The 22,625-nt window shown below is 48.2% G+C and overlaps 1 protein-coding gene across 1 annotated transcript in view; it reads left to right on the top strand.

Annotated features, from left to right (window-relative positions):
* Window positions 1–22,625, top strand: part of B4GALNT3 (beta-1,4-N-acetyl-galactosaminyl transferase 3) — a 79,575-nt gene that overhangs the window by 32,107 nt on the left and 24,843 nt on the right. The window lies entirely within an intron of this gene.

Below are 22,625 nucleotides of genomic sequence, written 5' to 3'. Positions count from 1 at the left end.
GGTTGTTCTAACTGTGACCTCGAGAGAGAATTCCTGTCCGCCTTGTTGGCCAGTGCCCCGATGTGCTCTACATGGCAGGGCAGTGATGTGTGTCATGGGGGACAGGTGCAAAGGAGATCTAGAAACCTCTTCACACTCCAAGGCGCTGCTCTACTCCCTCCACCCGGTCACCCCTTCAGCTTGTTGATGACTTTTTAAAAAAAAATTATTATTATTTAAAATAATAGAATAGTTTATTTTTACATCATTTTGTGCCTTTTTCCATCTCAGTTGTAATCCCCGTGGGCTTCCCACTACCAAATCACCCGCGTGCCATCGCCATAGTCAGTGCATTTCCCTCCTCCCAACACCCCCCCCCGTTTTTTACCCCATTCCCCACTCCACCCCCACAAAATATCTCTGGTCTATAACTGTTCATTATTGTTATTTTCTCGCCTGGTCCGTTATACTCCTGCTATAAGTGAAACCATCGGTATTTTTCCTTTTCTTTCTGGCTTATTTCAATAAGCACAATATTTTGTTGACTTTAAACCCCAGGGTTTCTCAGCTCACAGGAAGAAACCTGATGATAATAGTGGGGGGGGAGTGGGTTTTCTAGCTGCCCCCTGGCCCCGGAACTTTTCTCATACTAAGGTTATTCACGAAGGTGTGGGTCTTCCTTCCCTTTGCTTGAGTCTTCCCATGGGTCAGATATAGACCGTTTTCATATACCCTTGTTCCTATCTGGTTGAAGTTTAACACCGCAGTTGAAGTTAGAGGCAAGAGGAATACTCTGGATACTTGCCCTTATTTTTCAATGAATGATGGACTACAGCAGTTTAATTGCATGTCTTCTCCAAGGCATTCTCAGTGCAAATTTTGCCGCGAACAGGCATCCTAAGAAATGGCAGTGGGCTACCACTGTGAGGGACCAAGGTGTGGCAGCAAAAGGCAGGATGGCTCCAGAGTCCCAAAGTTTGCACATAAGTCTTTGAAAAACAGGGACTTGGACCTTCAGATGCCCAGATGCTGAGCTGGTTGCCTGCTGGCTTTGCACTCAGCCAAAATAAGAACACTATTGTATCCCTTCTTTGAGGGGTTGAGGTGGGCTTCTTTAGTGTGCGAAAAGCTCAGGGGGTAAGGGTAGAAACCCCACACCCCTCTATTATGAGGTTTCTTCCTGGGATCTGAAGGGGGGTGGGGGCAGGGATGGGTCAGGTGAGTGGCTGGAGCAATAGGGAAGCAGGCTCTTTTAAGTGTAAGCTGTTTACCCCTCTTCGTGCCAAGGGTGCAGGTGGGTCATTTAATCTAATTGGTTTAATAAGTAAATAATCTGGGTACAAAGAGGAGGGGGCTGGGTGTAAGAGGGAGGGTGGTACCATCCACAAAGCCTGCCTAGTCAGCATTGAAAAGAAACCTGTTGCCTGCACTCTAGGGATTGTGATAATTAAACTGGGGTGTTGCTATATGGAGAGGGAGGAAGAAACGAAGGAGAAATCAGTTATTGGGGTGTTGGGGTGGAAGGAAGCGTAGAAGCCATTAGGTGCTACTTGTCCATTTAAGCTTAGAGTTTAGTGGTTTGTACAATTCACAAAATTGTACCACCAGCACTTCTCCTTCCAGATCATTCTCCAAGGAAACACAGAGCCGACCCATTTAGCAATCACCCCTACCCCCAGGGCTAGCAACCTCTAATCTGCTTTGCACCTCTATAGATGTGCCTGTTCTGAACAGTGCCTGTGAGTGGGCTTATGTCTGGTTCCTTTACTTAGCGTTTACATTTCAAGGCTCATCCATGTTGTAGCAGGTATCAATGTTCTCTTTATTTGGGTAATAGTCCATTGTATAGTTACACTGTGTTTTTTTTTTTTTTTCATTTGTTTATCATTGATGGACTTTTAGGTTAGTTCCACTTTGGGCTCTTATAAATGACCAGTTTTTACTTCTCGTGGAATAGAATTTAGCAACTAGAGTTGAGTCTTTTGAGGAGTATTATTAGCTCATGGCCAAGCTGCACAGAGACTTGCATACTCTGAAGGGATCCAGCCATCCATGTGCACAGAAGTAAAGCAGACCATAGTGTGAACAAATTTTTTTAATATTTATTTATTTATGCATACAGAACTGGGGTACAGGCCAGAGGTGCAGGGCGTGAGAGGATTCGCCAGAGGCAGAGCAGGGAGCAGAACAGACAGACTGATGAAGTCCACTGCTGAGGGGAGCAGCGGGCAAGGCAGGAGAAGTCTGCCGCGCCTTGTGAGTCAGCTCCCTGGCCAGGGGTGGGAACTCATGCAGAAGTGGTTGTGGCTAGCTTTGCAATGCTGTGCTTTAACCCACTGCGCCACCAGGGAGGACCCAGCATGAACAATTAATAGAATTTGTGTTCCTAGAGAGGGAAGAGAAGAGAGGCTGTTTTGGCCAGTAAATTGCTCCTTACTACTCATCCCCTCATGGGCAAACGCCCAACCAAATAGGATTGGCCAGAAGCAGAGCTACTGAGGCCCCACAATTTGGCAAAAGTGTCAGGTGCCTTCTAGTAGGAAGCCTTCTGGGAGGGAACCTTCCAGTAAGAGGGTGCGAAAAAGGCCGGCAAGTCTGGGATAAAAGGAGCAAAATTAAGTGCAAGCAGGGTAACAGTATTGTCAGCCTCCTCACGTGTCTCTCACCCACTTTCTCTTCCTAGTCTCGCCTCCTCCATGTGCCTCCTCCCAGCAGAAACAAGGCGCAAGTCAGGCTGCAGGAACAAGTGAATTCCCTTGCCCACCTTCCTTCCTCATTACACAGCTTCACCCCAGTCGCCAGCAGGCAGCCCAGAGCAGTAGGGGGAGCGTCATACTTCCCCTAACAAACTGGGCAACTTTTCCACACCATTTCCCAGTCCCACTAGCAGTGTGTGAGGGTCCCTGTATCTTCTGCCTTTCTCGCCAACACGTATTATCTGTCCTTTTGATAATAGCTGTCTCTGTGGATGGGAAGGGATTCTGTACTTGCTTTAAAATAATCTCTGCCCTCTCTTGCTAATTAAGGTAGGGAACATGCTTATCTGCATTTCACTCATGGATCAACTGTTCCAGGTGGGGGACAAATGGACTCCAGAGGAAGCCAGTTGTCTGATGTAAGCAGCAAGCCTTTTAAACTCTGGAAACACTTTCCAGAGTGATAATTGAGGGGGAAAAGCAAGTTGCAGGATAGTATGTATAATGTAAATATACACTTCAGAGGCCCTCCCTGGTGGTGCAACGGGATAGAGTGCAGCACCGCAAGCTAGCTGCAGCCGCTTCAGTGAGAGTTCAATCCCCAGCCCTGGAAGCTGACCCACACGGCGCAGCACACCTCTCCTGACCTGCTCCCCTCAGCCGATCTGCCTTTTCTGCTCCCCACTCTGTCTCTGCTGAATCCTCTCACCATGCCTGTACCCCAGTTCTGTATGCACAAATAAATAACTCTTAAAAAAAAAAAAAAAGAAATACACACTCCAGATTGGCAAAAGGCTTGAAGATTACTATGTGGTGCTGATGGAGTTGCTTGGAAACAGGAGCTTCTTTAAGTGATGCTGGTGACAATGTGAATTATTTTCAACCTTTTGGAAAGTAATATGCCAATTACTAAACATTTTTAAAATGTGCAATGCCTCATAATTTGACTTTGGACTTGTTCTGTAGAAGTCAGAGAAGCTTGAGGCATTGTTTGGAAGCACTTGAATGTCTATTGATGTGAAAATAATCTGCTAAATAATTCTATAGCCCTATCATCGGGTATTACTGCAGCAATTTTTTAAACACAAAGTGCTTTGACCTAGAAAAATGTCCATGAGGTGAATGAGAAAAAGCAAAGTTTCAGAGTAATAAATATGTAACATGAGCCTTTTTTTTTAAAGCAAAAAAAGCTGGTAAATATTTTTATTTTGTGAATAATAAAAAGGTAGGGCACTTTGTTTATCTATTTTTTTAAAGAACTGGGGTACAGGTCAGAGATGTGGGGGTGGTAAGTGGATTTACCCGAGACAGAGTGGGGAGCTGAATGGGCAGTTCAACAAAGTATACTGCTGAGGGGAGCAGCAGGCGGGTCAGGAGCGTTCTGCCAAGCCATGTGGGTCACCTCCCCAGCTGGGAATCAAACTTGCATTGCAATGGCTGTGGACAGCTTCATAGCATTGTGCTTTAACCTATTGTGACACCAGGGAGGGCCCTGTTACCTGTCGACATTAGTTAGGGTGGGGAGGCCTACAAGGAGAGGAGATGAATGCATATCTGTCATTCAGGAGTTGTGAACACTTGGGATTCTTAGGAAACAAAAGGGACTGTGCATAGGAAGAGTTTGTAATCAAAGCTGAAGAGTAGATAAAAGAGATGCTGGAACCAGAGACACTGGGCTCAAATTCTGGCTGTGCCACTGAGCAGCTCTGTGACTTTGGGTCAGTTACTTCACCTCTCTGAATTTCCATTTTCACATATGTAGAGTGCAAATAATAATGGTATCTACTGCAAAGGGAAAATTAAATAATATTTGTCCAATGTTTAGAGCACCCTATCTGGCACCTGGTTAATACTAAATGTGCATTACTATTTACAATATATTTTTATCATCTTCAGTATTTATTGAGCACTTACTGTAGGCCACTCTCGTTTGACCCTTATGATACCCCCATAAAATAATTCCTAACACTACTCTGTTAGGGGAGGAAACCACTATTTAGAGATTAGTATTACATAACTAGACACTAATTCCTCTTAACTAGTATATGAAACTAGATGGATACTATTAATAGTGACATCATTCATTCAAAAGTGTCATGTTGCACTACGTGTTAAGCATAATGAACAAAATATGTATGGAGAAAAGATAGACCTTATACACGTGCACACATCATGTGTCAAATAGTATTAAGTGCTATTAAGAAAAATAACACAGGATGAAAGAGAGAGTGATGGGGTGGAAATAGAAAGTGCCATTGTAGAGAGAATGTCTAGAAAGACCTCTGCTACTTAGCAGAGACCCAAGTGAAGGAAACAGCTGGACTATGTAAATAAAAGGGGAGTGGTTTGGGGTAGAAGTAAAAAGACTTTGAGGTAGGTGCAGTGTGTCTGGCAAATTGGAATAACAATAAAGAAATCAATGTACCTGCTGTGGAGTGATGGTAAAGATACAGGAGATGAGGTTAGGGCAAGAATTTACTGTGAGTCATCATTAGTAGAGAAACCCTATCATTTATTTTCTAGATTGGGAGACTTTAGAGATGGAAAGTGGGTGCTTTCATTTTTCTGTCGGTTGATGTGATAGGTTACATTAATTGATTTTCTGATGTTGAACCATCCTTGTGCTCCTGGGTTCAAGCCCGAAAGTGGGTGCTTTTAGAACACTTCTAGAACAACCTGTGTAAACCAGGTCTGTTCCCAGCAAGTCTTTCTGCTAGACAATCAGGACCTTGGATTATATTCCGATTGAGCTGGGAAGTCATTGGAGCATTTGAAATAGGGCATTGGCATGGCCTGACTTACATTTTAGTGGAGTGGCTCTGGCTATCTCTTGAACTGTAGGGTGAGAGGGTGGGGAGCACAGGATAGATGAGAAATGACGTGAAGGACGAGGGTGGTAGAGGTAGCGCAGGGAGGAGGAGGCAGACGGGTAACTTCTGAAGTAGGATCAGCAGACCCTGCTGGTGGAGGGGAAGTGAGGAGACAAATTAGGAATTATTAGAAGGTTTCTCGCCTGAGCAGTAGAAAGGTGGAGTTGCTGCTTACTAAGATGGGTGGAATGGGAGGAGCATTTTTTGTGGGTGGAAATCAAGAGTTGGAAGTTAGGCCTGTGAAGCAGCTGCTCTGTTTTTTGGGTGGTCAAATGACATCAGACATGTCTGTGTGTTCAGGGAGGAGGCTGGACCTAGGGAAGCAATCAGAGTACAAATGGTATTCAAAAGGATCAGATTAGGGGCCTCGCTGGTGGGGTAAGGGGTTAAAGTGCAGCACTTTGAAGCCAGCTGCAGCCACGGCAGTGCGAGTTTGCTCCTGGCCAGGGAGCTGACCCACAGGGCGCAGCAGACCTCTCCTGTCTCACCCACTGCTCCCCTCAGCAGTGTGTTTCCGTCCATCCATCTATTCTCTTTCCCAATCTGTCTCTGGTGAATCCTCTCATCCCCATGCCTCTGGCCTGTACCCTAGTTCTTGTACGCATAAATAAATCTTAAAAAAATAAAAGACCCTTCCTGGTGGCGCAACCGGTTAGGCTGCCGCAGCGCCAGCTCCTACAGCTGCTTCAGTACGAGTGCGCCCCCTGGCCGGGGAGGTGACCCACAGGGCACGGCAGGCCTCTCCTGTCTCACGCGCTGCTCCCCTCAGCAGTGTATTTTGTCCTTCTGCCTGTTCTGCTCCCCGCTCTGTCTCTGGTGAAGCCTCTCACCGCCCCTGCACCTCTGTCCTATACCCCGGTTCAGTATGCATAAATAAATAAATCTTTTTAAAAAATCAGACTAGATTAGCAAGGGCAAGGGGTGTAGATAAGAAAGAGGAGTGGTCCACAGACTGATGCCCAGAAGTTATCCAGCCTTCAAAGGTAGGAAAAATGAGGGGGCTTCTAACAAAAGGACTGAGCCGTAGCCCAGAGGAAGGAGCGTGGGGATCACAGGGGATGTTAACTTTTTGCTTCCTGTTTTTGCATTCTTAACTGAGGGAGGTAATATTCCTAAGTGGCTTTTATAGTTCGGTCCTGGGTGGAGCTTGGATGGGGCAAAACAAAATATTCCATGTTGCCCTGCAAAACCTGAGTCACCTTAGGGACATGATTATTTCCATTCCCAGGCCTCTCAGCTCCACCTATTTTCCCGATCACTTGCTGCAGACCTGCCTCACCACTGCGGCTCCCCTGACCACTGGAAACCTCCTTGCTGAGTTCCAGGCCTCTTTGTTCAGTGCTTCGTTCTGCCCCAGTGTGGTAGTGGCCCCGAGCTGTTAAGTGTGGAGCAGAGTTGTGTGATAGCAAAGACCCAGGCTGGGGTGTGAACACCCTGCCGAGCCATGTGTGAGCGGTGACGGCCGTCTTCAGCTGTGACTTCTCCCTCCTGACCCAGCTGGTGTTTAGTGTTATTTCCACCCCACATGTGGCTCGCCATAATATTGGTTTCACGAGGTGGAGGTAAGGGTTTACTGGGCAGCAGTGGGAAGATTGTGGACTCTGGAACCAAAGAGAACTAGTTTGAGTCCCAGTTCAGCCGCTTGAGCAAATATGTAAGCTGATTAAACCCCAATTTTATCATTAGGAGAATGATTCTCCCCTTATTGGGTTGTGTACATTGGAAATAAATGCCGGGAAATGTCTGGCAAACAGTAGGCAATAAATAGTAGCTAATGCCACAGATACTAAAGAAACCTTCCTGTTTGCATGGCACAAATATTAGTTTAATTCATTCATGAGCCTGATTAATCTTGAATGGTTGGAGTGAGGGTAAGGAACAGGTAGAGGAGACTACAGAGACTTTGTGAAGTTAAGGGACTTACTCAAGGTCACACAGAAAATATTCCAAGCTGGGAAGGCATTAAGTGATTTAATTACAGAACTTTCAGGCTCTCAAGTTGGTTCTTTCTTTTTTTAGAACAGAATAGGCAGATTTATTGAAATACATTGCTAAGAGGAGCAGCATGAGACAGGAGAGGTCTGCTGCCTGAAACTGGTTCTTTTTCATTTTTAAACAATTTATTTATTTATGCATACAGAAATGGGGTACAGCCAGAGGTGGAGGGGCGGCGAGAGGATTCACCAGAGACAGAGTGGGGGTAACAGGCAGATCAATGAAGCACACTGCTGAGGGGAGCAGCGGGCAAGCAGGAGAGATCTGCTGCGCCTTGTGGGTCACCTCAGGGGCGGGGCTCGAACTTGCACTGAAGCTGCCAAGTCTTGGTTTAGCTTCGAGTGCAGTGCTCCAACCCGCTGTGCCACCAGGAAGGGCCCTGAAACTAGTTCTTGACACTGTGTTTGATGCCTGCCCAGAGTCTGGGAAATCTATACATATAGACGCTCAGTAAATGCAGCTTCCTCTGTAATTTTGCAGGTCTTCTTCTTTCTCTTTTTAAAAAATTCCGTTCATTTAGTGCAACCATCAGAACTCTAATAAAGTGATCCAAGAAGCCAATTCAAAACAAATAACAGACTGTACAACCTTTGTGAGAAACCTGTATCTGGTTCATAGGGGGTAAACTCCAGGGAAGCCGAGCTCGGTACCTCAGCTCACTGGAGGGAATATTTGCATCTTACTCTACCAATTGCCTACAACAAGCTCTTTGAAGAGGGAAAGCGCTTTCCCCTGGGACCTGGGAATGCTGCTCAACAGTTAATAGACTCCCCAGAGTTTTATGTATTACTAGGATACTGACTGCTATTACAGTCATTAAATATCAAAGTTTATGCTCAGGAAGCCAAAAAAGAATCTAAGTTCTCTGAGCCTCCATTGTCTTCTCAAGTGCTCCAAGTGGGAGAATGTTCCAGATCCCACTTAGGTATCACACAGGTAAAATGAGAGGTCACAGATCTGAAAGGCTGAAATATTAAACTGTCAGCAGCACGCGGCAGAGTGGTAGTAAGCGTCTCTTGCTTTTCAGCTTTCTTGTAGCGCTGGCTCCTTCTCCAAAGCACTCTGTGGTTTACTTTCTTCTTTGGGAAGTAAGGATGGGAGTCAAATCTGGCATAGAAATTCCAGCTGAGTGACAACCATTTCTGAGCACAGATTCCTCAGCAAGAAGTGGATGGAATTGAGCTGCCCACTCGTTTTCAGGAGAGCATGCGATCATCCTTGGGATGTTTACTGTGAAAGTTTTGTGTTTTTTTTATTTGCCAGGCTAGTCACTTTCATGTTCTTGGCTTCCCACCACTCCATATGTCCTCTGTGTGTGGGGTTTCAAAATACATTTGACCTAGAAGTGACTGTGCTGCCCCACTCTCTCTGTGGTTTGGGCCAGCTGTCGCTTCCTGAGAGCATCCTGGTAGGCCTGGATGGGCCTGCTGGCTCAGAGAAGCGAAAAGGGTGTGAGAAATTGGTGGTGGTTGGGGGCAGGGCATGGACGAGAGAGACAGAATGAACTTTTATCTGCTCCAGTTATTTGTGTATCTTTAACCAACTTGCCTATTAACCCAGCAATAAGTGAGCTAGGTAGGGTTATAGACCCGTCCTGTCTAATCGTTTTATTATTAAGTTTAGCAATTTAGACTCTCCCTGGTGGTGCAAGGAGTTAAGTCTCAGCACTAAGCAGCTATCCGCAGTCAGTGCAGCATGAGTTCCATCCCAAGCCAGGGGGGTGACCCACATAGGGCAGCAGACCTCTTCTGTCTCCTCTGCTGCTCCCCTCAACAGTGTATTTCCTCGATCTGCCTGTTCTGCTCCCCACTCTATCTCTGGTGAATCCTCTCACTCCTGCACCTCTGGTCTGCACCCCAGCTCTTATATGTATAAATAAATAAAATAAATCTTTAAAAATGGTAAATTTAGCAATTTAGTGAACCTGAGGACAAGAGATCCTTGGAACTGATCATTTAGCATCAAATGAATGTGCTACTTGGCCTGGGTTTCTAGGAAAGATAAACTGTTTCAGACATTTTATTGCCTTGGTCAGACCACATGTGCTGATTTGGGGTTCAGGAAATAATGTCACTGATACATCAAATAACCAGTTGATTTAGTCAGATTTTCATTTTTTTATTAATTGCACTTTTTCTTTTCCCTGCACACATAGAGTTGGTGCTTTGCTACACGGAATATAAAAACCGTATACGAAATAGTCGATCAGCCATCTCGAGTCAATGTTTCATTGTGCTTGTGAAGGGAAGAAGGGACTGGTACGGATTATTTTGTAGTACCAGAGCCAGTAGTTTCTGAGCTAAGGTAGATATTTTGACAATGACACAGCAGTCCACAGAGCAGATTTTTATTTGTGAAAATAGCAAACAAACATAATAATATCGACCGACTTGACTTCTGTTCCTCAGGTATGTTCTCAAGCATCCTTACATGTGTTCATTTGCCTTAAAAAGTGGTTGTTAACCCAGAGAAGTGTAGACTGTTAATAGATGCCATAGCAAAGTAGTACTTAATATACGTGAAGCTATTTCTATGTATGTAGGTTAAATACTTTTCCAGTAAGGGAACAAAATTTGATATAAACAATAAGAGATATTTCATTGAAAGCCAGTAATCCTTTGTGGAAATCTTTCCTAGTTATCTTTTTTACTGTGTTTAATTTCCTTATTGCATATATTTTACATCAGGTGCATACCCATAGAATTTCTACAGCAATTCACCCGTGCACTGTCACTTTAATCCCTTGTGCTCTTCCCGCCTTCGTTTTTTTATTTATGCATAAAGAACTGTGGTACAGGCCAGAAGTGCAGGGAGTGAGAGGGCTCACCAGAGACAGAGTGGGGAACAGAGTAGGCAGATTGACTGAAATACACTGCCGAGGAGAGCAGCAGACAAGACAGGAGAGGTCTGCCAGGCCATGTGGGTCAGCTCCCTGGCTGGGGATCGAACTTGAGTTGCAGTGGCTGCAGGCAGCTTCACAGTGCTGCACTTTAACTTGTTGCACCACCAGAAGGGCCCCCAGCCCTTGTTTTGATCCCCTCTCCCAGCCTCTTCCCTGCAGAATATCTCTGATTTATAGTTGTCTGAGTGAGTGTGAAATGTTTCCTATTTAAAGTTGTGGCTGAAAAGGGTGAAAGTTGACCACCACCTGGCAGCAGCCTCATGTTAGCTGGTTAGCGACAGGCTCTGAGGAGTCCTGCTTTGTGGTGCTGTGACTGCAGTGACCCCAAACTTCAAGTCTTCTGCTTCCTACTATGTAGAATATTGGTGCTCCAGTGATGATTTTTGAGTTCCCTTGGACTTTAATCATTCTTAAAGATTTTAAAACGAAGTTAAAATGAAATGATGATATATCACTTTCAAAGACAGTGACAGGTGAATACTTTAGCTTATCTTTGCAAAAACTCTGCTTATCTGCATGAGACTGGAACTTATTTTTCCAAGACTGTTCTAAATAAATAATCACGTCTCCCATCTTCAACATAGTCTGAAAAGTCTCTAATATATTGTAGAAAAGCCCCAATGCCTGAATGTCTTCAATACTTTCAGCTCCATCTACATTGGGTATCCCCTGCTTTAAAAATATAGTGATTCTGGCCCTCCCTGGTGGAGCAGCAGGTTAAAGCACAGCACTGAGAAGCTTAAGCCACTTCCGCATGAGTTCGACCCCTGCCTGCCCCAGAGGAGAGCCACATGGCGCGGCAGACCTCTCCTGACCCGCCCGCTGCTCCCCTCAGCAGTGTACTTCGTCAATCTGCCTGTTCTGCTCCCCACTCTGTCCCTGGTGAATTCGCTCACCCTCTGCATCTCTGGCCTGTACCCCAGTTCTGTATGAATAAATAAATAAATCTTTAAATACATATATATATGTAGTGATTCTGACAAGTCCCAATTTTAGGCATAACAATTATTTAGAGTTAAGCTGTTTTCACATGGAGGACTCAGAACATCCCTATGATGTGCCTGTCACCTCCCGCCACCTATCCTAATGGAGCTCTGCTGATTTCACCATCACTCCCTACAACGCACCCTCTACCCAAAGGGCCAGCCAAGTAAGGGCCATTCATACTTTCTTTGTTGGAAATTTGTATTCTGGGCAGGTACACAGAGGAGTTTTGAACTGAAATATTGACTGGCTGCCTAAGTTAGGGAGGAAGAAAGAGAAGGAAAGAAGGTAGGAAGGAGGGAGGGAGGGAGGGGAGAGGGAAGAAGAGGGGCTGGCCCAGATGTTACCTGGAATAAAGAAGGACCCGTTTTTCCAGTCTTGGTGTTTAGTGCACAGTCTGTCGTTGATGAACACAGTTTTGCTACTACCTCTGAGCAGTGTGCAGCTTTACCGTGTGAGACTCACCACCAGAATTTAAAACATCCCAGATGGTCCCTACTGTGTTCAATGAGGCGCTCGCATTGCCTGTGCTGATGTTGCAGTGAAGTGCGATTGCTCGAGAAGGTTCTTAATGCTTCCTTTAAGTTTCTGCGCCTGTCTCATTGAGGTTGGGTAACCAACAGCAAGTGGACCAAGCTGGGGTTCACAGAGACCCACGTACCACAAAGTCTCTTTGAAGCTGGGGTCTGTCGAAGCCCCTAATGTCCACACAGGCTAGAGGGCTGTGTAGGACATCACTATACCCGGGGAAGAGCCTGCCCAGGGCCCACTCAGAAGTCCTGCTCCTCCCCTTGTCCGCTGGGATTGCCCCCACCTAGTGCTATTCACCACTCCTACCCGCTGCGGCCTACCCAGGCTTCCCCCATTCGCAGTTGAATGTGAGGTTTGCTTCTGTGTGTCTGCCAGCCTGGACTCCTGGCCTTCCTGCTTTTTATTGCTGGATGAATGGATAGCTTTTCAGTGGGTTAAGAGGGTGTTCCCTATCAAAAGAAAAGAAGGCAGCGACTTGAACTTTGAACCCGTCTGTGTACTTAGCAGCATTATTCGCAACAGTCAAAATGCGGCAGCCATTCATGTGTCTGTTGACAGATGAACAAATGAACGAAATATAGTTCATAGACCCAATAGAAATTGGTTCAAGAGGAAGGACATTCTGACATGTCCTGGAGGACCCTTGAAAACAATATGTTAAGTGAAATAAGTCAGAAACAAAGAACCAACTAGGTTCTGTTTATATGTGGTATTGAGCATAGTTATGGTCACAGGGATGGAAAGTACAAGGGAGGTTTTGGGGGGTGAGGGAGGGAAGGATGGGGTATTTTGTTTAATGGTCTAGAATTTGAATGTTGGGAGATGGAAATTTCTGGAGATGGATGAGTTGGTGGTTGTACCATAATGTGCATGCATTTAATACTGCTGAGCTATAAACACTTGAAAGTGGTTAAGGCGGTAACTTTTATGTTAATTATATTTGACCACACATATAACTCTAGGTATTAAATATTGAAAAGATAGCGTGTCCTAAACAAAGCTGCTTTTTTTTTTTTTATTAAAGATTTATATATTTCTGTATAGAGAACTGGGGTACAGGCCAGAGGTGCAGGAGCGGTAAGAGGATTCACCAGAGACAGAGTGGGGAGCAGAACAGGCCGAACGACAAAGTACACAGCTGAGGGGAGCAGCGGGCGGGTCAGGAGAGGTCTGCCGCGCCATGTGGTCACCTCCGGGGCAGGCGGGGATCGAACTCATGCGGAAGTGACTTTAGCTTCTCAGTGCTGTGCTTTAACCCGCTGCGCCACCAGGGAGGGCCTAAACAAAGCTGCTCAGCAGCATCTCTGGGTTGTGACTCTGCCATCTGTGCCATCTGAATGCCCACTGGTATGGAGGCATTCTTCCGGTAGCTGTTAACTTCTCAGAGTGGCGGTGTCTGTCAGTTCATTTAGTCCCGAGCCTACACTTGAGTTCTGAAGACACTCATCAGTTTTATGATGACAGACACCCAGCCCTCTTGAAACCCTCCTTGTCATTCATTCTCTCCACATGTATCCAATGCCAGGGTCTCACCATGGGAGCCCTTCTCAGAAACTGGGGTATGTTTAAGCTGTTCACTTCAGCTGATAACTGTAATGGGGATATAATAACAAGCAAGGTCTCATTCCTTCCAGCACAGTGCTTTCAATAACTTCAACACTTTTGTAGCTTGGGTTTAGACAGTGCCTTTCCCAGACGGGCTTCCCATAGTCCACTCAGTTCCAGCAGCCACAGGAGAGCACTTGTTAAGGCACACAGAGCCGTGGGCCAAGAGGCAAAGGCTTAGGCCCAGCCACCTTTGACATTAGATAGATCCACAACGAATCTGTGGTCTCTGTGTCACCTTCAGCAACATGGGATTGGGAAAAAATAAGAAGAATAAGCAAGATATGAAACACCAGCGAGATTGTGGTGGGATGTTTCGCTCAGGGAGGGGACACACCTCTGTCTTTGGTGTGGCCTAACCCTTGAGGCTCTATTACATGATGCTTTATGGGGAAGAGGAAAGCAGAACCCCCAGACTCCTCCCTGGGAGAGCAGTAACTGTCTCGCATGCCTTCCCTCTCCCATTCATCCCCTCCCGGAGAACAGGTTACAACAACCTCAGCTTGGCTTTGGTGAACCACCCTCACCAGCCCTCACGAGGCTAGCAGCTGGCAGCCTTTCAGATCAGATAATGCTTATTTGTTTTCAAGCCTAGGCAGAAAGGGACTCCTCGAGATGTCTGAAAAGAATTGTTCTAAGAGAAGCCATTGTCCCATTATTGTTTCAGGTGGAGAGAGGCGGAGACTCTGTCTCCAAGGCTTCTGATCCCAAACCTAATGCCTGAGTGGCCCCAGACTTTCTTGGGCTCAGGCTCCCTCTCTCTTCCTGCTCCCCTTGATTGTTTTTTCACTCAACAAACAAAAGGGTCTGTGCAAATTACTTAAGAATTAAAAAAAAAAAATGAGTCAGGTTTGAACATCTCAGCTCTGTTACCTGGAGTCTGTGCGGTCTTGGGCAGACACAGACCCTCCCATCTGCTCAATCTGCAACACGGGAACAACACTGATACTTGCCTGCAGGGACTGTTGAGAATGCTGTGAAGATGAGACAATGCATGGGCGTTGCGCACTGGCTGGCCCGGCAAATGCACATGAGCAAATGCACATGAGCGTTTATGGCTTTCGGCTGTTCCACGCATAAGCTTTCATCTGTGAGCCGTCACTGCGTGGGGGAGGGCTGGCTGCGGGAGGGCTTTCTCTCCATAATCAGCATGATTATTCCTTAACAGCTCCCCCTTACCCCCTCCTGTCTCACCACCAGCTGGGGAATGCCCTTTCTTGTTTTTGTTTTTTCCAAGCTGCATTCCAAAGTTGTTCATCTCCATTCTCTCCTCAAGTCTTTGTTTTTTTTTTCCTTCTGGTTTCTCCTCTTTCTTTCTTTACCATCTTCTGTCATAGAAACACCTGAGATTTCCTTTACAAATTCTAACTGGAAGCTACCCCTCTCCCTCAAGCCAAGTCCACTAGCTGGGAAGGACATTGCCTGGGATCTCGGGGTTCCACTGCCTCCTTCCACCTGAGAAGAAGGGGGAGAAAGAGACTGGCTTTGCCTAGCTGCTAGACTGTCGCCCCACGATGGCTTGACTGGCTTCTGAATGCCCTGGTCAATGTCAGATCTTCGGGTGAGCCCTGGTGATAGCCCTGCTGAAACTCGTCCGTTGCTGTCTCACGGAACCCGGCTGTTCCTGGCGTCTGTGTTGCTTCTCCTGCTTCTCCTGAACCCTGGGATAAATGATCGTATCCCATGCTCCCTGCAGAACCATCGAGCACCATCGTGTGGCAGCGCCCCGTTAGCCCTGCTGGCTGATGCACCCCTGTCTGTCTGCCTCAAGCACAGCAAGCCTGGGGGTGCCCTGCAGGTGACACAGGTGTGGATGGGGGGTGCACACACAAGCCCAAAGGAAAGGCCCAGCGAGCCCTGTGCAGGGGGTTGGGCCTGTTTTAGGAATCCTGGACTCCGGGACACTCTAGGGTTCCCCAAAACATCCTATTTCATCGGGGTCTTCAGTCAAAATTCCCTTTGCACAAAGCAGCGTCTGAGGCTGTCCATGTCCCCCTCAGAGCACTGACCAGGAAACGCAGCCTGAGGTGTCGGGGGTGGGGGGGGCTGTTTGTTTGGGGTTTTTGGGTAACAACGATGGTGAGGGTGACAATGTCCTAGAAGTGTCTCAGGGCCTGGCCAAGCCTTCTGGGGCCAGACTGAGCAGATCGTTAGCTGAGGGAATGGAAATTCAGAGCTGGGCTGTGCGGACAGCCAGCACGCACAGCCTAGCGCCTCTCCTCCGCTAGCCCCTGAAAGTGTTGACTTGAGCCTGGATGTTTGGGTGAGCAGGCCTGCCTGGCAGCAGGCCTGACATGCACAAGCTCACACCTGGCACAGCTCCAGTGCCTTCGTCTGGGCTTCTTGAGGCGGAGCCATCAGGGCGGTGGGTACAGTCCCTTGCGCCTCGCCGGCAAGACTCTGCCTGCCTCAGCCACGGCCCTGGCAGAGCTCAGGTCTTGCTTGGCGGGCAGCTGGAGCCTCCACTGGGTGTTCTGGTTCCTGGTCCAGCACGGAGCAGCAGCGGTTTGGGGTGCCGGGGAAGAGGCTGATGGTGCAGCCCTTATCTGTGTGTTCATCAAAGAGGCGCCAGGGAGACTTTGGGACTCATCTCTCCTGCTCCCCTCCGCCCTTCCCACCTGTGCTCTGCAGGGGAGGGCGATGGAGCTGAGCCAGCTGGTGCCAATCCGCAGGGCTAGCCCTGCTCACAGACACACAGCTGGGGGTTTACCTGCGTGTTGAGGAGGGACCATAGCAGGTGCTTTTAAGCCCAGGTTTCCAGCAGCCTGGGGAACTATTTGGATCTTCATCCTCCCTCTTGATCTTCTTTGCCTTTTCTGGAGAGATGTTAGTGGCCAAATTAGAGAGTAAGGACGTGTTTGCATGCAAGCATACACACGTGTGTGGCAGGTGTGGGTGGGTGAGTGGGAGGTAACTAGGGAGGGATGGGAGAGGATGGGCCAGTGACCAAATGATGTCTGATGCTGGGCAATAAGGATGGTGATGGCAAATGTGGACAGCAGGCTCATGGAGTTAAGGACACAGGCTTTTGTCCTGAGCTCAAAAACTGGCTCCTGTCACTTACTACCTTTGTGATTTTCAGTAGATTTTAACCTCTGTGTACTTTAATCATAGTAGATTTTTTTTCCCCTAAAGCAGAACCTTGCTTTTTTTTATTTTAAAATAATTGTTTTTTACACCATTTGTGCTTCTTCCCATCTTCGTTGCATCTCCCTCCCCTGCAGAGCACAGGTGGGAAGGGCGGCGGGGAGCCGGAGAGATGGGTCCCAAAGTCTCGCTGGCACCGCTTTAATGAACACACAGATAAGGGCTGCACCACCAGCCTCTTCCCCGGCACCCCAAGCCGCTGCCGCTCCATGCTAGACCAAGAACCAGAATAGCCATCACCAAATCACCCGTGTGCCATCACCATGGTCCAGTGTTCTTCCCCCCCCCCCCCATTTTTGATCCCATTCCCACTCCACTCCTGTAAAATGTCTCTAACCATAGCGGGGTTTTAGTGTTGTGTTCCTGTAGTGTTGTCATATGAAATAACATAACCTGTATTTCATTTAATGCACATACACATATATTTGCATCAATGCCCAAAACAAATGCTAACTGTCATGGTTACAGTAATAATCATTTCTATTGCATCAAGTTCCCTGGGGTGTAATGGCCTGGGGAGGAGACAGTAAAGCCTCACAGCCTCTCTGCCTGTGCCCTGGGCTGTAATGGTCTGGGGAGGGGCGGTAACCCTCACAGCCCTGTCTCTGCGTGGGTTTGCCCTGGAGACGGAGACTCCCACCCAAGTGACAGTCCTTGGCTTCATCTCTGACTTCCTGTGCCACCTCAGGTTGCCCGTGGGGCTCAGGCCTTGCTGACGTCTGGCCATAGCAACTTTCTTCTGCTTAGAATGTGTGGCCGGCTGTTGAGGTCACACACACGCCAAGGTCAGAGCCACTGTCCCACTTCTTCATCCTAGAACTCAGTGCTGGATCCTGGCATTTGTGGAACTCTGTCCTGACTTTACAACCTCTGCTCCCTGGACAACCTCTTGTTCACTAGTGGAACAAAGATCTGGTCTCTGGCTTCTTGGAGTTTCATCATCTTTTCTCTGTCTAGTTCCTATGCTTCCTAGCAAATTGCCTGCGTTCACTCATCCTTTGGGCTCTTAACCACTGGTGGAGTGTGTGGGACCCAGCTTTTAGGCTCTTCCTTCAACCCTCCCTTCCTGTTGCCATGGAAGGGTCCTTCTTTGGTCCACTGCAAAGTGTATTTTGGTTCAAGAAAGGTGCCAGGCTTTTCCTGCAGACTCCTCACTCAAGACTGGAATTGGAGCTTCCAGAAAAAGAAGTCGATGCCCACCCCGGTGCATCTACTGCTCTTCCGAGCTTTACCCCGACACCTGCCCTTTTCTGCTGGCACCCCTCCTAAACTCCCCACCTTGGTAGATGCCCACTCCAACTTTCTCACTGCGCGGGTCACAGATCTTCCAGTCGTTCCAAATTCTCTCCTCCTTCTCCAACCCATCAGCAAGTCCTGCCAGATATCCCTTCAAAAGCTATCCCAAGTCTGCCAAAGAACAAGGAACTTCTTTCTTCCTGGTGAATATTCCTGTTGACCACAGCACATTTTGGCAAAAGAATCAGTCCAGAGGTCAGGAGTAATGAATGCAACAGTATTATAATAAGAAAGCAATAAATGGCCATATGTCAACTACTTATTATGTTCCCGGAACTGTGTGACTTTAGGCGGATGGCTTTACCTCTCTGCTTTTGTCTCTTCGTCTTTTAAATGGCTGACATTGGGCCCTCCCTGGTGGTGCAATGGGTTAGGACGCAGCACTGCAAGCTAGCCACAGCCACTAGTTCAATCCCTGGCCCCAGAGGTGACCCACATGGCTCTGCAGAACTCTCCTGGGCCACCTGCTGCTCCCCTCAGCAGTGTACTTTGTTGATCTGCCTGTTCTGCTCCCCACTCTGTCTCTGGTGAATCTCACGTTGCCTCTTCTGTATGCATAAATAAATAAATCTTTTTTAAAAAAATGGCTGGCATTGCTCTGAGAGGTTTGTGAGGATGCAGTGAGATAGTATATGGATGAGCTTATTATGTAAAATGTATGTAAAAAAAGGTACTGACAGATATATGTTCACCTTATTTTTCCAAAGAGCCCAGATGATCACCTTCAAGCCTTTGACAAGTCCACATGGCGCAGAGCAGGGATGTTGGCAAAGTTCCAGCTGGTGGAGAATTTAATAGCCCATTTGGGAGGGCAGAATGTGAAGCCCCTGGTGATGCTTTATCTGTCACCTGAGATCAGGGTGTCTGTCTCCGGGCACAAATGTGACACCTGTTGGAGAAGAAACTCCCCTGGCAGCTGGCAGGCTGGGAGAAGAGTGGTCTGGTCAAGAGCAGGAGGAGGCTCCTTAGCAGAGGACAGTGACAAGAGGCACTGGTTGTATCAGCACATTCTTCAGCTCCTGCTTCCCCCCAGCGGCTATGCCATGCCCGGTGTCCACTGGCAGGGCTAATACTGAGATACAGGCAGGCAAACGAGAGGAATGCCTGGCTTTCTGTGACTGCTCACTGAGGGGCACGGATGGTAGTGGGCAGGGGACAGAACTCAAGAGAGAATCAGAGGAAGTGCTGGCTCTTGCTTTGCTCCGACCTAGCCCCTGCTGGCCCCAGGCTCCACTTCCCTGTCTGGCAAAGCTCGGAGAGGAGACAGCGAGAGAGCTACTGGCCATTTGCGGTTCACAAAATTCCGACCCCCGACTCCAGAACCCCCAGAAATTGCTAGGCTGCCACGCAGAGTCTGGCCACCTGACTCAGTCCTCACAGCACACAGGGAATGTGTTTTTCTCCTCACCACGCAGACTGTTCAAACAGTCGCTGTTTACATGTGAGATACACATTAGACCTTTCTGACTCCAAAGCCTTGCTTGTCTTTGTTCTACATTGTGAAGTCTACAAAGGGAGTTTCCTGCTCCTTAAATTACCAAACATCCATGACTGTTTCCAAGCATCTCAAAGCCATCCAGACTTGTCTGTAACCTGGGGCAGACAGGTCTTAACTTCTCAGACTCCCCCCAACCCCCACCCCTCCCCTCGTGGACTTGTCTTTGGTCCCACTGTCAGAGACACCTCTTGCCTTCTTTTCAGGAGAAATAGTGCTAGGCCCCCACTGAAGGCAGTGAAGACGTTGCATTCTATCTATTGCGATTTTGGAAAAAGACTGGTACAGCTGAGCTCCATTGGGAGTAAAGCAGGCAGCTGAGGGCTTATAGCTAGCAAGCAGAGTGAAGGGTCAGAGGTAGAAAATTACTGAGACATCAAGGGTGGGGACATTCTTACTAAAGTGACCTAACAGTAGTCTGGCTAAAGGCAGGCCCAGGGCTTAAGCATCAAGGGTGGGGTCCTCCCTGGTGGTGCAATGGGTTAGGGCGCAGCACTGCAAGCTAGCCATAGCCACTTTAGTGCAAGTTCGATCCCCGGCCCCGGAGGTGACCTACATGGCACAGCAGACCTTTCGTGACCCGCCCGCTGCTCCCCTCAGCAGTGTACTTTGTCCATCTGCCTGTTCTGCTCCCCACCCTGTCCCTGGTGAAGGCTTTCACTGCCCCTGCTCCTCTGGCCTGTACCCCAGTTCTGTATGCACAAATAAATAACTCTTTAAAAAACAAAACAAGACATTAAGGGTGGACGATAGGCTATCAAGGAGGGGGGCAGGGAGAGGAATTCTTGCTAAACAGACTTAACAGGGTTCTTCCTAAAACTGGGGCTAGGCAAGCTAAGGACAGCTCCCGAGGACAAGGTCTAGTCAAAAGGAGGGCTCCACACAGAGCTTGATCAAAATTTTGGTCGAAGAGAGTCTTTATCACTTTCCAGCAAATGCCAGGAGAAGGTGTGCTGAAGACCACAGTGACAGTTCTGCGACCTTGGGGAAGTTGTCTCACCTTTGCTGTGTCTTCCAAGAGTCAGAGGATTTTGGAGTTGATGGAACGCAGCCTGTGAGAATCAAGGTTCATCTGGGAGGTGGTATAACTCCCGTGGATGGGGCCAAAAGCATTTTTATTAATTCCTTTCAATTTTGTCTGGAAGTAGATGGATGTTAGTCATAAAAGCAACCCCAAGAGACATGACCCAATCGATCAGAGTCAAAAGCAAGGCAAGGCCTGTCCCTCCCTCCAGCCCCCAACGTGACTCATTTGTCACCCAGGCATCCGAGTCCCCCAGCCACTAGCCAGCAGCTCTTGGGCTTGGGACAAGAGCCAAGATGCACCTGTATTAGGATTAGCAGTGAGCAGGCTCATCCAGAAATGTGGGGTATAGGTCTGAGAGCATGGCTCCTTTTCCCTTTCTCTTTCCCACCCCCTCACTCCACTTCACTGGTCCCAGAACCTTGTTTCCTTGGAACATCCCCCTGCATGAACTTGCACTTGTCTGACCTGTTTCTGGTAGCCAGCCAGCCAGCCATGGAAACAGGAGAGACCTTGATGGCAGAAGGATAAACCTCAGAAGGGCCCATAAACATAACACATGCGCAGGCTGCGCAGACCCAAAGGCTCAGATCCTCAGCGGGGACCTCTGCCCTTGCGGCTCCTCCACCCAGGTGCCAAAACGTGCCCAAAGGAGAAACTGTATTTCTCATTCAATAGGCAGGACGAGAAGACGCTGGCTTGTGAGACAGAGAGGCTCCCGGTTCTGACCCTGGTTTTGAAACAACTAATTTTAACTGTAAACACCGAGGCACTCTTTCTCCATCTGCAAAATGGGGGTGATTACTCCCAAGGTCCCCTGAAGGCTTCATGAGGTCATGCCCATGCAATGCTTAGTAAACATAAAGGGCCACTTAGATGTTGCTGGAAGGAAAGCAGACTCTCTCCTGGAGTCAATTATGTCAACTCTCACGCAGTCCAGCCCATCCTGCATCTGCCCCTGCCGGCCCCTGTTTGCGGCTTGTTCCTGTGTGTCTGCTTGACCGTCATGGCTCCTGGTGCTTGCGTACCCATTCCTGGAACACTTCTGCTTTCAGCCAGCTACTGGCCTCCAGTGGTCAGGGTCGCCAGACTAGCTTCTTTTTGCCGTGTCCACCACAGCGTCTGGGAGCAGCTAATGGAGCTGTTAGAGATTTCAGCGGCAGCCATCTGAATGCTGAACCATCGGAATAGGTTCTAGTCTGAGCCTTGTGGGGATTTCCTGAACAAGTCTAGATAAGTCATTTGGCCAGCCGGGCCCCTTTCTCCGCATCAGAAGTGAGAATGGGATGATATCGAAAGGTCCTTCTGGCTCTCAATAGTCTACGATGCTCACTGATGGCCACTCTGGTTGCTGTCATGTATTCCAGTGTACGAGGTTCACGGTCATCCTCCTAGGTCTCCTTGACACTTGAGAGGCTCTGTCCCCCAGGCCCTGTGAATGACAGTGCTGACCTGTGAACTCTGACTCCCCCACCCCACCCTCACCCTCAACACAGCTCCTGACTGGAATGCAGACCTCCACCCCAAGGTCCCCCCTCCACCACACACGGAGCACCTCTGCGCCTTCCTGAGCACGTGTCCCTCAGCCAAGCCCAGAGCCTGCAGCGTGCAGACAGCAGCCACACAGCCTCTAGAGCAGTCCAGGCACGGTGAGGTCTTAGATCTCCAACAATTTATCCATTTGTTTGACAGATACAAGCCCTGGACCCGCCTTTTCTTGGCTCCCCTGGCTCTGGTTCCCTCCAGAGACTCAGTGACGGTGATGGGCAGTGTCACCCCAATGCCTGAGCAGCCTGCTGTCTCCCTCTCTGGGTGGGGAGGAAAGGGAATTGTCCGGGAGGCTGAGTTTTACTGCCTTCCAGAACTGCGTCCCTCGGGACCACTGGGGAGATGCCAGCTTGGAGAGCCACTGGGCAGGACCAAGCTGGAGTGGGTTACCAATGGGAGGATCTACCTGACTTGGGTCTTCTGATTTAGGGAAGATGGCAAATTCTTTTTTTTTTTTTTTAAAGATTTATTTATGCATACAGAACTGGGGTTCAGGCCAGAGGTACAGGGGGTGAGAGGATTCACCAGGGACAGAGTGGGGAGCAGAACAGGC

This window comes from Condylura cristata, unplaced genomic scaffold, assembly GCF_000260355.1.
Source record: "Condylura cristata isolate star-nosed mole 26May11 unplaced genomic scaffold, ConCri1.0 scaffold00034, whole genome shotgun sequence".
NCBI lineage: Eukaryota > Metazoa > Chordata > Mammalia > Eulipotyphla > Talpidae > Condylura > Condylura cristata.
The sequence above is the reverse complement of the archived record's forward strand: the minus strand, read 5'-3'. Positions and strand labels throughout refer to the sequence as shown.